The following is a 14,414-nucleotide window of genomic DNA, read 5'->3' on the forward strand; positions in this document are numbered from 1 at the left end:
TATCTGAATTGCTTCTTAAACAGTAGTTGGGAGGTAAAAGAGCATAAGCAGAGTCCTACATGTATGGTTATGAAAAGAGTGCTTAGAAGTAATGCATGTACAGATGGGCACAAATTGAGATTTTTGGATCCTGCTGGATCATCATACCGGCATCACAGGTGTCACACAGTCCCGCCCCCCACCCTCGGACCAGATTACCCCACTCACCAGCCAATCCTCACTCTGCTCTCTCTCCTCTTCCATCATTTCGTCAGTTGCAGCAGGAACATGGACATCCCTTTTCCGCCTCCTCCAGGAGCTGCCCAGTCAGATGAGGAGGCAGGGTAGGAATTGCTGCAGTGCTGCCTTTGACTGAGGAGCTGCTGGAGGAGGCAGAGAAGGGAAGTCTATGCTCCTGCCATGATTGGTGAAACAAACAAAGAAGAGGAGGACCTGAGCATGCGCCAGCTGGTGAGTGGAGGAATCTGGCTGAGATGATGGTGGATGGGACTATACAGGTACCAGTACGACGATCCAGAACAATCAATGATCAGGATTTGTACCCAAATCTAATTAGAAGTAATGTCATTATCCATAGTTTGATGCTCTCCTGGGTAATGATGCTGCTTTTAGAGGTTAATGTCACAATCTCCACCAATCTTAGTCTTTTTTTTGTAACAAAGAATAGTTAGTCCTCATTTCTTATTGCTGTTTATTTTAGAGCAAAAGATGGCCAGGGTGGAGCCAGTCCTGTTTTTGTTAAACAGAAGACTTATGCTGATCAGATCAGTGAAGAGACCTGTAGTGAAGCCTACATGGCTTTTCTCAGGAGCTGATACAGTAGCAACTACAGGATGTGTGGCTTGGGAACCACAGGAAAGTGCCTACACTTTCTCAAGAGGTTAGAGCATCATGTTGCTGAATAAAACAACATAGATAGTGGGACTGGAAGGAGCAACATGGAACCCTTTGTTAGCAAGTCAAAACAGAACAGAAGAGAAAAGAACCTCCCCACCCCACCCTGTAAAATTTGTCCCTTAAGATGAGTAGTAATAGTGGTGCAAGAGCATTGAAATGAGAAATGCAGTGAGCTGCTTTTAATATTTTGAAAGCAGCTGTATCGATAACAATTTTGTGTCTCCACGCAACAATGTCAATTTATTTATTTATTTGGTTCTTGTGGGTTTTTTGCTCAGTTTCTGGAATTCCAGAACACAGCCAAACAACCCGAAAAGCCCACAACAACCATTGGATCCCGGCTGTGAAAGCCTTTGAAAACATATTTGGGTGGGCGTCCCAGGCATCAGTGGTCTGGGAAACTCCCTCTCCTTTGGAGGGGTGACTCTTACCACCAAGAGTGAGGTTCACAGTTAGAGTGTACATCTGGACCCAGCGCTCACCATGGAGACCCAGGTGTCGCCAGTGGTCCATTCCGCACATTTCCACCTTCGGCGGATTTCCCATCTGCGTCCCTATCTTGATGTGGGGGCGCGCACCACTTTGGTCCATGCGCGTGTAGTCTCAAGATTAGACTACTGTAATGTGCTCTACGTGGGGCTGCCTTTGAGACAGATGTGGAAACTTCAGATGGTACAGAATGTGGCGGCGAGACTTCTTACAGGGGTGAAAAGGTACCATCATATTTCCCCCATTCTGGCCGCTTTGCATTGGCTGCCCATTCATTTCCGTGTTGATTTCAAAGTTCTTACAATTACATATAAAGCCCTAAATGGTTTAGGACCTTGATATCTGGCAGAGTGCCTTCTTCCACCCATTTCTGCCAGAGTCACTCGTTCCAACCAGGCTAGGTGGCTGAGGGGCCTAACGCTGAGAGATGTCCGGAAGGAAAGACCTAGGAACCGGGCCTTCTTGGCAGTGGCCCCTCGCCTTTGGAACAACTTGCCAGTGAAGATCCACCTGGCTCCCTCTCTGGGTGTTCTCAGGAATAAACTTAAAACCTGGCGATTTGGGCAGGCTTTCCGTCCTGCCATATCTTATTTTTTACACTTTTGCCACCTTGGGTCTATAATATATGTTCTTTGGTTTTATTGTTTTTAACTCTGTAAACCGCCCAGAGTAGACCTTTGATTTAGATGGGTGGGATAGAAATCCAATCAATCAATCAATCAATCAATCAATCAATCAATCAATCAATCAATCAATCAATCAATCAATCAATGTTAATTAATCTATTAATCTAGTAATCTATTAATCTAGTAATTAATTAATTAATTAATTAATTAATTAATTAAAGGGGTGGTGTGTGCGTGTGTGTACTCCCTATATATAGAGAGAGAGTGTTTACAGATAGGGAGAATCAACTGTGTGAATGCGCTGATTGCATGGTTGAGATAATTAGCCATGCTAATGATTTGGCAAGAAGATTGTTTCAGCCTTCTAGCCTTCTCCAATATTGTGTCCGCGCACGCACGCACGCACGCACGCGCACGCGCACGCGCACACACACACACACACACACACACACACACACACACACACACACACACACACACACACACACACACACACCGTGTTTCCCTGAAAATAAGACATATTATTGTATACAGTATTAAATTTTGCTACAAAAACGCATTAGGGCTTATTTTCAGGGGATTTTTTTTTCACGTACAACAATCTATATTTATTCAAATGCAGGCATGTCATCTTCTTCTGGTTGCGGCACAAGGGTGGAGGGCAGGGTTTCACTTAGGTGGGGCTTATTTTTGGGGTAGGGCTTATATTATGAGCATCCTGAAAAATCATACTAGAATTTATTTTCAGGTTGGGTCTTATTTTGGGGCAAAGAGGGTATATATACCACCCCTCTGGTGCACAGAACTATTCTGGGAGGTGTACATTTAATACCAAAACAAAGGCAACAATGATGTTATCAAGCAAAGAACAAGTAAATACATAAATACCATTCCAACCTCTTGGTCCTTAGCATGTATGAAAGGTAAGCCAGTATCCTGTTTGAATTCCCGTGTTTGCGATGGCAGTCACAGTTTGCCATACTGGTGAGATGCCATCATGTGTTGGTCATGCAGTAGGAAATTGACCATAGAGTTCCAGGATGGACAGAGTGTGGCTCCAATGTTTTTATGGCTCTTGTTGTGGGGGGGGGGGGGGAAGGAAAAGTCCTCCTGTTGAAATATACCTGAAAACAGTCACTTTCTGCCTCCAAGAATGACGAGTTTGCATTAAAATGGGGTGCACAGCCACGCAGCCCTCCAAAAATGCTCCCTTCTCACCTGCCCTCCCTGTTCATTCCTTCTAACTTTTCAGTGAAACTGTTGAATTTGAGGGGTGGTGAGGTATTTCTCCCCTCCCCTTATTTGGGAGGTATGGTGAGTCCTTGCATTGAAAATTTGGCCTGTAACCTCTCCAAAGGTTGTCTACCTTTGCTCTATGTGAAGTCTTTGGGGGGGGGGGTTGTTAAACAATGTGTAATCAACGTATTCATTTAGTTAACATAATCAGAGTTGAGAAAATAAATATAAATGCTCCAATCCTGCTCACTGGCTCCTTCTTTGTAGTATGGACAGGACTGTTGGCCTAGAGAAGAGATATTTAGTTCAGATTTTTAAGTCACTATTTTTCAGCCAAACATAATATAATGAAATTGTTAGATTAAACTGCCACCAGCCTCCGTGATAGAACCATAAATGTGTTAAACACATCTCTCCTACTCAGGGTTGATATTTCTTTGTAGAAGTGATAAACTGCTTCTTTGTCAATAATTTGGGAGCAGCATAGAGTATGTTAAAGGTAAAGAAGCATAAAATAATTAAAGTACAAACAAGTGCATTTGTGAAACTGTCTGGAATATATCAATCAGGAAATCATTGTCTTAAAGGAAAGTATCCAACAAAGAACAAAAGTAGTCTGGCATTAGGTTGGAGTGGGTCATTTGTGGAGGACCAGAAGTTGCACCTGTTCCCCTCTCAACCTTGGAAAGCTGCCTATTTTCGTGGCACTTCAGTTTTTTTAAACTTATGCTCCAATGGGATTTGGGAAGACAATTTTTATCATATTTCCCTCTTCCACCAGTTTCTGGTTCCAATTGCTAAATGTCGATGCCACCTCTGCACCAAAAACACATAAAAGAGCATTGAAATATGGTGAAATTGCTCTGTTGCTCCCTTACCAAGTGCAAGGTGTCCTTTTTAATTAACAAATTGAGGAGATTTGGGGCACCTGGAGGTGATGCTCAAGGTTCTTGGAGGCAACACTGAAAGTATTCTCATCCATCTTTGCTATAGGCACATACTGTACTTCATGTCAGACAGGAGGGCATTCTTCTCGATGTGAGCCAACAGATTTGAAGCCTTACTCCTAAAAATCCTCAAATTGATCTTGGACTATGTGGCACCACAGGGAGCATCTCTATGGAGGACTATATTGATCAGGCAGGACATTAAGGGAGTATGTCCTCAGATATCCTGGCCTTTAAATACCTTCTCAACCTAGAATGCAGCAGTTTAGCTTTGTGATAATGGAGGAGCTACCACTTTCTGCCCAAGAGCCCAGTCATGGGAGAAAGATGGTGAATTTCTTTCCAATGTCAAACTCTGCAAGTTAAAAATGGGCAAAGTAAGACTTCTGTGTTAAGACTAGCTTTACCTTTACCTTAGCATAATGGTTTATTTAGGCCTGAAAATAATTTCCTTCTCTCTCTCTTTTTTAATGATAGTTTCTATTTGTTTATTTCCATATTTGGTTTTGTTGGCAAATACAGGCTGTTAAAGAGGTAAACCATAATGCTCATTGGCTTCAATCCCAGTATATGTGCCATTCTCAAAAACAGGAAAAATGAAACAGATAATAAAGTCTTGGCCAATTCATTAGTTGCAGGCAATGAACAAAACAACCCTGTTGTTCAAGAAAGCTTTTCTGAAACTCATTTTGTGATCATGTAGTCAAATTATGAGGGCTTTAATTTTTAACAGCAACTTTCCAGCTGTTGCAGGATGTGTGAGAGAAAGTTCTGCGCCTGCTGCTCTGGAGATCAGTCATCATAAGGAAATAATTGCAGCTTTAATAATGATTACAACCCATTGCCTTCTGGATGTGTTGGTTTGCAGTTCCCATTATCCCCTGGCACTGGAGTGACTGGAGTTGTAATCCAGCACTCCTGGAGGACACAGTATTGGAGAAGGCTGAAACAATCTTCTTGCCAAATCATTAGCGCAGCTAATTATCTCAACCATGCAGTCAGCTGATTCACACAGTTGATTCTCCCTATCTGTAAACTAACACTCTCTCTCTCTCCCTCTCTCTCTCTCTCTCTCTCTGTCTCTCTCTCTCTCTCTCTCTCTCTCTCTCTCTGTATATATATATATATATATATATATATATATATATATACATACATACATAGAGAGAGAGAGAGAGAGAGAGAGTACACAAACACACACACACACGGGCTTGCTTAGGTTCATTCACATATAATGCCAATCATTTTGTGCTACATACAAATAAGACCTATAGTGCTGACAGTGCTAATAATAATATAATTGTGTGCCACCACGTCCATTCTGACTTATGGTGACCCTTTCCAAGGTTTTGTAGGCAGAGAAGTCACAGAAATAGTTTAGAATTCCCTTCTCCTGGGGATGTCTTGGGACTGTGCAGCTTTCCCATGACTATGCAGGCTGGCTTTTCTCCCAGGAGGCCCAGTGGTGAATTGAATTTCCAACCTCTGGCTGTGCAGCCAATTAGTTACTTAAACCACTGAGCTATCCAGACAGCAGACAGTACTAAGGCAGTTGGGAATTAGTAGCATAGAAGAGTGACATTGTCTCCCTTGATTGACAGAATAACAGATGAAAATAGTAAAAGGCTGGTCATATACCCTTAATTTACACATTTTTCCCTCCGAAACATTGAAATTATGTCCACAAACACTTTGTTTTTGCCACATCTGTTGTGTTTATTATAGCTTCTTGTAGCTGGACAGATCTGCCTGTTCAAAACAGCTTGCAACAGCAAAACTTTAGGCTCTAAAATGATTGCTGCAGAACTGCTTTTGTCTTGGTCTGTGATCAAAATTAAGAAGGAAGTGGATCTTAAACCTGAGCTGAATTCTAGATATATTAGTGCTGTTGCTTTGTGGTCTGGTATGCAATCACATAAATCAATCTTGCATTGATAATTTGTTATCTATAACAATAACAAAAGCAAAACAAGTGGAATTTTGCACTGTCACATTCTCCTAGATGAAAGAAGATGCTTTGATATGGAATTTCACTGCATGTTTTCCATTTGTGCATCATGGCAGCATTCCCACTGCAGTTGTGGCCAGGTATATATTGGGACCACAAAATGCAGCATCCGCACTGGAATTAAAGAACATGAAAGACTGCAGACTCAAACAACCAGAAGAACCAGCAGTAGTTGAGCATGCCCTCAAACAAGCTGGACGTGAAATCCTATTTCAAAACACAAAAGTACTGGACAACACCAGCAATCATTATGTTAGCCATTGAAATCCACAAACATCAGCAAAGCTTCAACAAAAAAGAAGAAAGTCTAAAACTCAACAAAGCCTGGCTCCCATCACTGAAAAATACAGCCTGCAAAAAGGTCAATGAACTTTGTTGTTGTTTAGTCGTTAAATCATGTCTGACTCTTTGTGACCCCATGGACAAGAGCATGCCAGGCCCTCCTGTCTTCCACTGCCTCCCGGAGTTGTGTCAAATTCATGTTGGTAGCTTCAATGACACTGTCCATCCACCTCATCCTCTGTCGTCCCCTTCTCCTCTTGCCCTCACACTTTGCCAACATCAGGCTCTTTTCCAGGGAGTCTTCTCTTCTCATGAGATGGCCAAAGTATTGGAGCCTCAGCTCCAGGATCTGTCCTTCCAGTGAGCACTCAGGGTTGATTTCCTTCAGAATGGATAGGTTTGATCTCCTTGCAGTCCAGGGGACTCTCAATTCCAACACCACAATTCAAAAGCATCAATTCTTCGGGGGTCAGCCCTCTTTATGGTCCAGCTCTCACTTCCATAAATTGCTACCGGAAAAACCATAGCTTTGACTAAGCGGACCTTTGTCGGCAAGGTGATGTCTCTGCTTTTTAAGATGCTGTCTAGTTTTGACATCGCTTTCCTCGCAAGAAGCAGTCATATTTTAATTTCGTGGCTGCTGTCTCCATCTGCAGTGATAATGGAGCCCAAGAAAGTAAAATCTGTCACTGCCTCCATGTCTTCCCCTTCTGTTTGCCAGGAGGTGATGGGACCAGTGGCCATGATCTTTGTTTTTTTGATGTTGAGCTTTGGACCATTTTTTGTGCTCTCCTCCTTCACCCTCATTACGAGGTTCTTTAATTCCTCCTCACTTTCTGCCATCAGAGTGGTATCATCTGCATATCTGAGGTTGTTGATATTTCTTCTGGCAATCTTAATTCCGGCTTGGGATTCCTCCAGTCCAGCCTTTCACATGATGTATTCTGCATATAGGTTAAATAAGCTGGGGGACAATATACAGCCTTGTTGTACTCCTTTCCCAATTTTGAATCAATCAGTTGTTCCATATCCAGTTCTAACTGTTTCTTCCTGTTCCACGTATAGTGGATTCTGGACTTACAGACGGCTCAAGTTACAGACTTCTCTGGCTGCAAAATTTAGGTTCGGCCTACAGACCGGAAAAACCCCCGAAATGGAACAAAAAGTGCCTGTTACAGATTAATCGGTTTTCAATGCATTGTAGGTCAATGGAGCCTCGACCTACAGACTTTTTGACCTGCAGCCACCATTCCAAAATGGATTAATTCTGTAAGTCAAGGGTCCACTGTATAGATTTCTCCTTAAGGACTTGCCATAGTTTGCTATGGTCCACACAGTCAAAGGCTTTTGCGTAGTCAATGAAGCAGAAGTAGATGTTTTTCTGGAACTCTCTGGCTTTCTCCATAATCCCGCACATGTTAGAACTTTGGTCTCTAGTTCCTCTGCACCTTTGAAATCCAGCTTGTACTTTTGGGAGTTCTTGGTCCACTTACTGCTGAAGCCTGCCTTGGAGGATTTTGAGCATAACCTTGCTAGTGTGTGAAATGAGTGCAATTGTACGGTAGTTGGAGCATTCTTTAGCACTGCCCTTCTTTGGGATTGGGATGTAGATTGATCTTTTCCAGTCCTCTGGCCACTGCTGAGTTTTCCAAACTTGCTGGCATATTGAGTGTAGCACCTTCACAGCATCATCTTTTAATATTTTAAATAGTTCAACTGGAATGTCATCACCTCCACTGCCCTTGTTTTTAGCCATGCTTTCTAAGGCCCACTTGACTTCACTCTCCAGGATGTCTGGCTCAAGGTCAGCAACCACACTATTTGGGTTGTCCGGGATATCCAAATCTTTCTGGTACAGTGGTGCCCTGCATGACGATGATAATTTGTTCCAATTGAAATCGCTGTACAGCGAAATCGTTGTCACACGAAAAAAAATCCCCATTGGAATGCATTGAAAACCAGTTAATGTGTTCCAATGGGGAAATTACCTCATGGTCCAGCGAAGATCCTCCATAGTGAAGGCATTTTCTGAACGCTGATCAGCTGTTTTTAATGGCCTTCTTCCGAAGCATGGGTCGGAAAACAGCGGGAAGCCACTTTGGATTTTGTAAAAATTGTTGCATTGCAAATAAACGGTTCACGAAGCATAGACCTATTCCACATCCAGTGGGAAAAAACATTGGATACATTGTTTTGCGATTGCTATAGAGATCGCAAAAAAGTCACTGTCCTGCAGTTTTGTCGTTCTGCGAGGTAATCGTGTAGTGGGGCACCACTGTATATTGAAATCATTCTATCATTTTTGAGATTGTATCCCAGTACAGCTTTTCCCACTCTCTTGTTGACTATGAGAGCTACTCCATTTCTTCTACGGGATTCTTGCCCACAGTATTAGTTAGATATGATAATCGTCTGAATTGAAGTTGCCCATTCCTGTCCATTTTAGTTCACTGACTCCCAGGACATCAATGTTTATTCTTGCCATCTCCTGTTTGACCACATCCAGTTTACCAAGGTTCATATATCTTACATTCCAATTTCCTATACAGTGTTTTTCTTTGCAGCATCAGACTTTCCTTTCACTTCCAGGCACGTCTGCACCTGAGCATCCTTTTGGCTTTGGCCCATCCACGTTATTAGCCCTGGAACTACTTGTCTTTGTCCTCTGCTCTTCCTCAGTAGCATCTTGGACATGTTTTGACCTGAGGGGCTGATCTTCTAGCATCATATATTTTAGCCTTTTGTTTCTGTCCATGGAGTTTTCTTGGCAGGGATACTGGAGTGGCTTGTCAGTTCCTGCTCCAGGTGGATTGCATTTAGTCAGAACTCTCCACTGTGACCTGTCCATCTTGGGTGGCCCTGCATGGCATAGTCCATAGCTTACCTGAATTACTCAAGTCCCTTCACCACGATAAGGCAGTGATCCATGAAGGGGCAACGAACTCTATCCAGCCACAAGGATCACTGCACACAAAAAACTAGCAAACAACACCCATCAATCACAGTGACAAATCATCTCCCCCCCTTATCAAAATAATACACCCATAACAATCACCCAATCTCCTGAAAAGGACAAATAGCTGATCCCACAGCTACGAATACTCAACTATCCCACATACTACACAAGAACCCAGACAAAGTTCTAACTGTCCTCTGAAGATGCCAGCCACAGAGACTGGCGAAACATTAGGAACAAAAACCTCCAGAACACAGCCAAACAGCCTGAAAAAACTACAACAACCATCGTATCCCAGCTGTGAAAGCTTTCAAGAATACATTCCCATTTTCATTAGCCAAAATTCTACTGTGATATTACAATCTCTATTCCCCAAGCTATACCAGTCATTGTATATTTGCATTTTTAGGGCTTTTTTCCCTATCCTGCTACAAACAGTAGCAAATGTCGTCACTCCTATAAGTCTGAACCAGTTATAGATCTATATCTGGCCAGTATTAAGTGTTGCGTGCAGACAGTTGTGAGCCCATTCTACCCAATGTTGATATCATTTGATGAACTTTGTAAACATTGCATTAAAATTGATGTTTATTTTCCCTAATATGCAGCCTCTGTATGTATCTTTCCCTAATGCCTGCATTTAGTATACCTTTTTCTTTAAAATATAAAGATTCATAAACAAATTTCTGTAAATAATTTAATTTTTACCTAGGAACTACCCTGCAGAATTCAGAGAAAGGTAGAATCTGAAAGATGATTGTTTTCCAATTTGCATATTCATCTGGGAGGTATGGATTTGGTGGGTTCCTCAGTATGGAAGTCCATGAGGATAATTTTTATATAGAGAAGAAATAGCTGAAGAGAGCTATTGTTATGATAATTTTCTTTTAAGCAAAAGAGAATAAATTATGGAAAGCATAATTGCTTGTGTCTTTTCATAAGAAAAGAGAGAAAGGAGAATCAGTAATAAAATAAATTTCACAGAATCCTCAAAGTAAGTTGGAAATTAGGGTATTTGTTTTTTACAATATGATAAATGCAGCAACAAGGACGTGACTGTGTGGCAGCCTCTCATTCTTTTATAAGAAATATCTTTTGCTGTCTTAATCCACATTTCTTCAACTTGGTGCCCTCCAAATTCATTGGGTTAGACATGCAGAGAATGTTAAGTAGCCCAAACATGTGCTTCAGAGACCTCAGTTTCTTTAGCTTCCAGCCCTATGAACTGCTCTTTCCTTACTATAAAGTCCAATTTTATTCTCCTATAAGAGAAGCTATGATGAAATCTCCTTTCTAGCCCTTCCCACCAGCTCTCATTTAACTTAGGCAGTCATACTGCACACTGTAAAGGCATCTATTGGAAAACACTGGAGCGCTTAATAAAACTTATGTGTCATCAAGGTGATTTTTCTGACCTATGGTGATTCTCCCCAGAATTTCCATTTATAAAGCCCTCAAAGTGATTTACAAGTCCCTCTTTCTGGAAGTAGTCTGGGAGCATGCAGCTCGCAGGAGGCCACATGGATGACAGAGCATATAACCCCCAACTCTCCATGTGACCTTGGATGGTTCCTCTCCTGGAAGGCACTGTGGGGTTTTGAACTCCCAGCCCTTGAGCTGTACCAGCTCTTACTAGCTCACAGTTGTTTAGGTGTACTGAAATATAAAATCGTAAAATTATTTGCACCCAAGATCTAAAAGCTGCATGTTTTAAGAGGTTCAGGGGTTTATGTGGGTTTTGGTTTCCAGTAAGAAAACTGGAGACTTCCTGACAACTGCATTTATTTACAAACCTACAGGCTGAACATTCAGCTTGGAAAACTTCATCAACATATTCTGTTTTTGCAGCAAGTTCTCTCTCTCACCTCCTGAATTCCAAAGTCAGGGTCAGACTAAACATATTTATCATGTTTTTACATACGTGCTTCCCCAAGTGATGAAAGAGTTCTATTTTCTACCGCATGTGATTTTTCTCACCTCTTCATCTTGAATTTAGCATGATTTATTTTGTGATGGATCTCTGTCTCCTAATGACTAATTAGGAGGTAAATACAGGTTTAATTTGAAAGTCTGAGAGCTGAAGGATAAATCTCCGAGGGAATCCTCTTGTGGGAGGGAAAATCTTATGGCACATGCATTACCCTTAACATTGATCATGCATTTCGTATCTAGTTGCAGTTGCTTCAGAACAGCAAGCTGCTTCTGCTGTTCTTTTTTTCACACAGACTTAATTAGGAAAGTGCATCACACTGTTATGAAGGGAGAATGTAAATGCTTGTTCCACAAATGACACTATCCATCCAGAAGGCTCCAGGTTATTGAGAACAATAAGAATGAAGGGAGGGGGTTTGAGTTTAATCTAGTTGTCAAGATAGCTTCCAGTATTCCTATTACCGGACTATTTTGTATACCTTGGTTCATCAATCCAAACAGAGACTGCAGCCAAGAAATAAGAAGGAGATGGCAACTCAGAAGGGCAGCAATGAAGGAACTAGAGAAGACAATCAAGTGTAAGGATGTGCCACTTGGGTTGTAGACCAAGATCATTCACACTACCTTATTTCCAAAGGGCACATCATGAGAACATGGGATTCTTCGGACAAGACAATAATGTTGGGAAAAATGGAAGGCAGCAGGAACAGAGGAAAACCAAATACAAGACGAGCTGACTCCTACAAGCTTGACTTTGCAAGAGCTGAGCAGGGTTGTTGAAAATAGGACATTTCGGAGATTGCTTATTCATGGGATCGCCATAAATTTGGGGTGACTTAATGGCACATAACAAGTCCTACTACTTAAGTGAGTTTGACATTCAGTCAAGAATCACTGAGTTTAAAAAAATCTCCCTGGAAGCTATTTAGTAGATCTCATCCATTTCATAACAGAAGGTGAGAGGCAGCTTCATAAATGGTCATCACCAATAGCAAAAGTTAAAAACCCATGAATAGTGAAAAGGCTTAAATTTGTTAAAATCTGACTTGGAGTCTCATCAAACACTATAGTTCACATATCACTAGAAGAAAACTGAATAACATTTTAGCCCTTTGAGATCCTCTCTGAGCTATTGGAATGCCAACTAAGTTGGTATTTCAGTCCTCATGACCAGTCACAAAGCAAAGCAAATCTCATTTGCAAGTGATAAGAGGTCAGAAAAACTTGTGATACTACAGTTTGACAGTGTTTAATGCTTAAGACAGGGAAAGGCAACATCAGAAATGCTGGGGTCCAATTCTTATACCCTTCAGATTCACCAGTCTTGAAAAGGTGCAAGAATGGTGAAATGTACAAACTAAACATTGCTAAAAGCCCACTTCTAGTTTCATTTTGGTATATTTGGAGTTGTTTTTAGAGGGATTTGTTGCCAAACCACAGCAACTGGAACCACCCTGGAGGGTAAATGGCAATTTGATGGTTGGGGAATGGTTGACAGTGTCAGGGATCTGCAAAAATGGCTGAGGGGGACCTGCATATTATCCACCCATGAGTTAAGGAACTGCTACTTCTAGCAATGAGCTCTTCAGTGTCTAGTTTGGCTCTGAGAGGCTACTGTTTTGTGGGAGGAGGAGGAATGGGAGAGAAACATCAGCATGTCTTTTGTTTCTTTCACGCATACGTCCTCTACATTCTGTAAGAAATGCTCGTAGCAAGCAAAAGCGTAACACTGAAAGGAAACATGTTGAAACCAAGCCAGGTTCTGTCACGCTTTCTTACTACAATGGACCTCTTCTATTTCCAACATTATTGAAAGCTTGTCGCTGTATTTTATGGAGTCTGCTGTGTATGTCAGTCATCCATAACATTCAATATTTTTGAAGATTGATTCTTCTCCCCTTTCCTCTGAAATGAGAATGACATGGTTCAACAGTCTATGATAGTTTAAGATATATTGCACACTAAAGCAAGATGAGAGGGGATGAATCAATTGTTCCTTCGCTTTACAGTGGTACAAGTCTTAGCATGACATTACCAATATAATTAAGTTAATGATTTATTTTAACAGTTAATTAATTGTTACATTAATAAATGTATCAGTTTATTTAACTAAATTAATTAATGTAATTGTTTGTTATATCAATGCTATTGAAATAAAGAGGAGCCAAATGGTAAATACAAAAATACAAATGTGATAGCTTTATCAGCCACTAAAAAAATTACCATGCTTCCGTGGATCAGGACCATTTCATCACGAATGAACCAGTGTGAAGAATTTAAAGTCCAAAAGTTCATGGCAAGATTGATTTTGCCAGGAATGTTACTGTCAGATATAAAGTCCAAACGTTCTTGGGAACATGGATTTCGCCAGGCATGTCTTTCTGAAATGTAATTCAGGAAAGATACAGGCTGCTTGAGGGTCGTTGTTTTAAAGTACCAGCAGAAGCAGCTGTGGATTGGATTATTGATCACGATCTTTATTAATAATTACCATGGGAGTATAAATTAATCACATTATGAAATCTCTTTTCTTACTGTCAACAATAAATATCCTGGCTAAAGCTTAAGCACATTTAATAGGCAGGAGAGTTGCAGAAGTAGCAGGGGGAGGCTCAGTCCTTTTCTCTCCATCCTCTCTCAGTTCCTACTTGAGTTTGAAAACTCAGTTGATGATGGGACATCTGGTGGGGCCTCACATGACAATCACAGCACAGGGAAGGCACATACAAGTGGGCTGTCCTCTAGATCAGGGCTTGTCAACCCCTGGTCCGTGGCCTGGTGCCAGTCCATGGGCTTGCCAGAACTGAGCTGTGGATACGTATCTCCACCCCCGCATGTGCCCGGGGTGGGTGTGTCACGCTTGTGTGGGGGGGACGTGTTGCACTCACGGGGCATCTTGCACTCACGGGGGTTGTCATGCTCGCATGGGGGACACTGAGAGGCTCTGACCTGAGTGAGTGGGTGGGTAGGTGGGTGGGAGGAAGGAAGGAAAGAAGGAAGCAAGGAAGAAAGGAAAGAAGGTAGGTAGGTAGGTAAGTAGG

General features: G+C 41.7%; 1 protein-coding gene across 3 annotated transcripts in view; it reads left to right on the forward strand.

Annotated features, from left to right (window-relative positions):
* Nucleotides 1-14,414, forward strand: part of CMYA5 (cardiomyopathy associated 5) — a 96,443-nt gene that overhangs the window by 62,753 nt on the left and 19,276 nt on the right. The window lies entirely within an intron of this gene.

This window comes from Pogona vitticeps, chromosome 2, assembly GCF_051106095.1.
Source record: "Pogona vitticeps strain Pit_001003342236 chromosome 2, PviZW2.1, whole genome shotgun sequence".
NCBI classification, from domain to species: domain Eukaryota; kingdom Metazoa; phylum Chordata; class Lepidosauria; order Squamata; family Agamidae; genus Pogona; species Pogona vitticeps.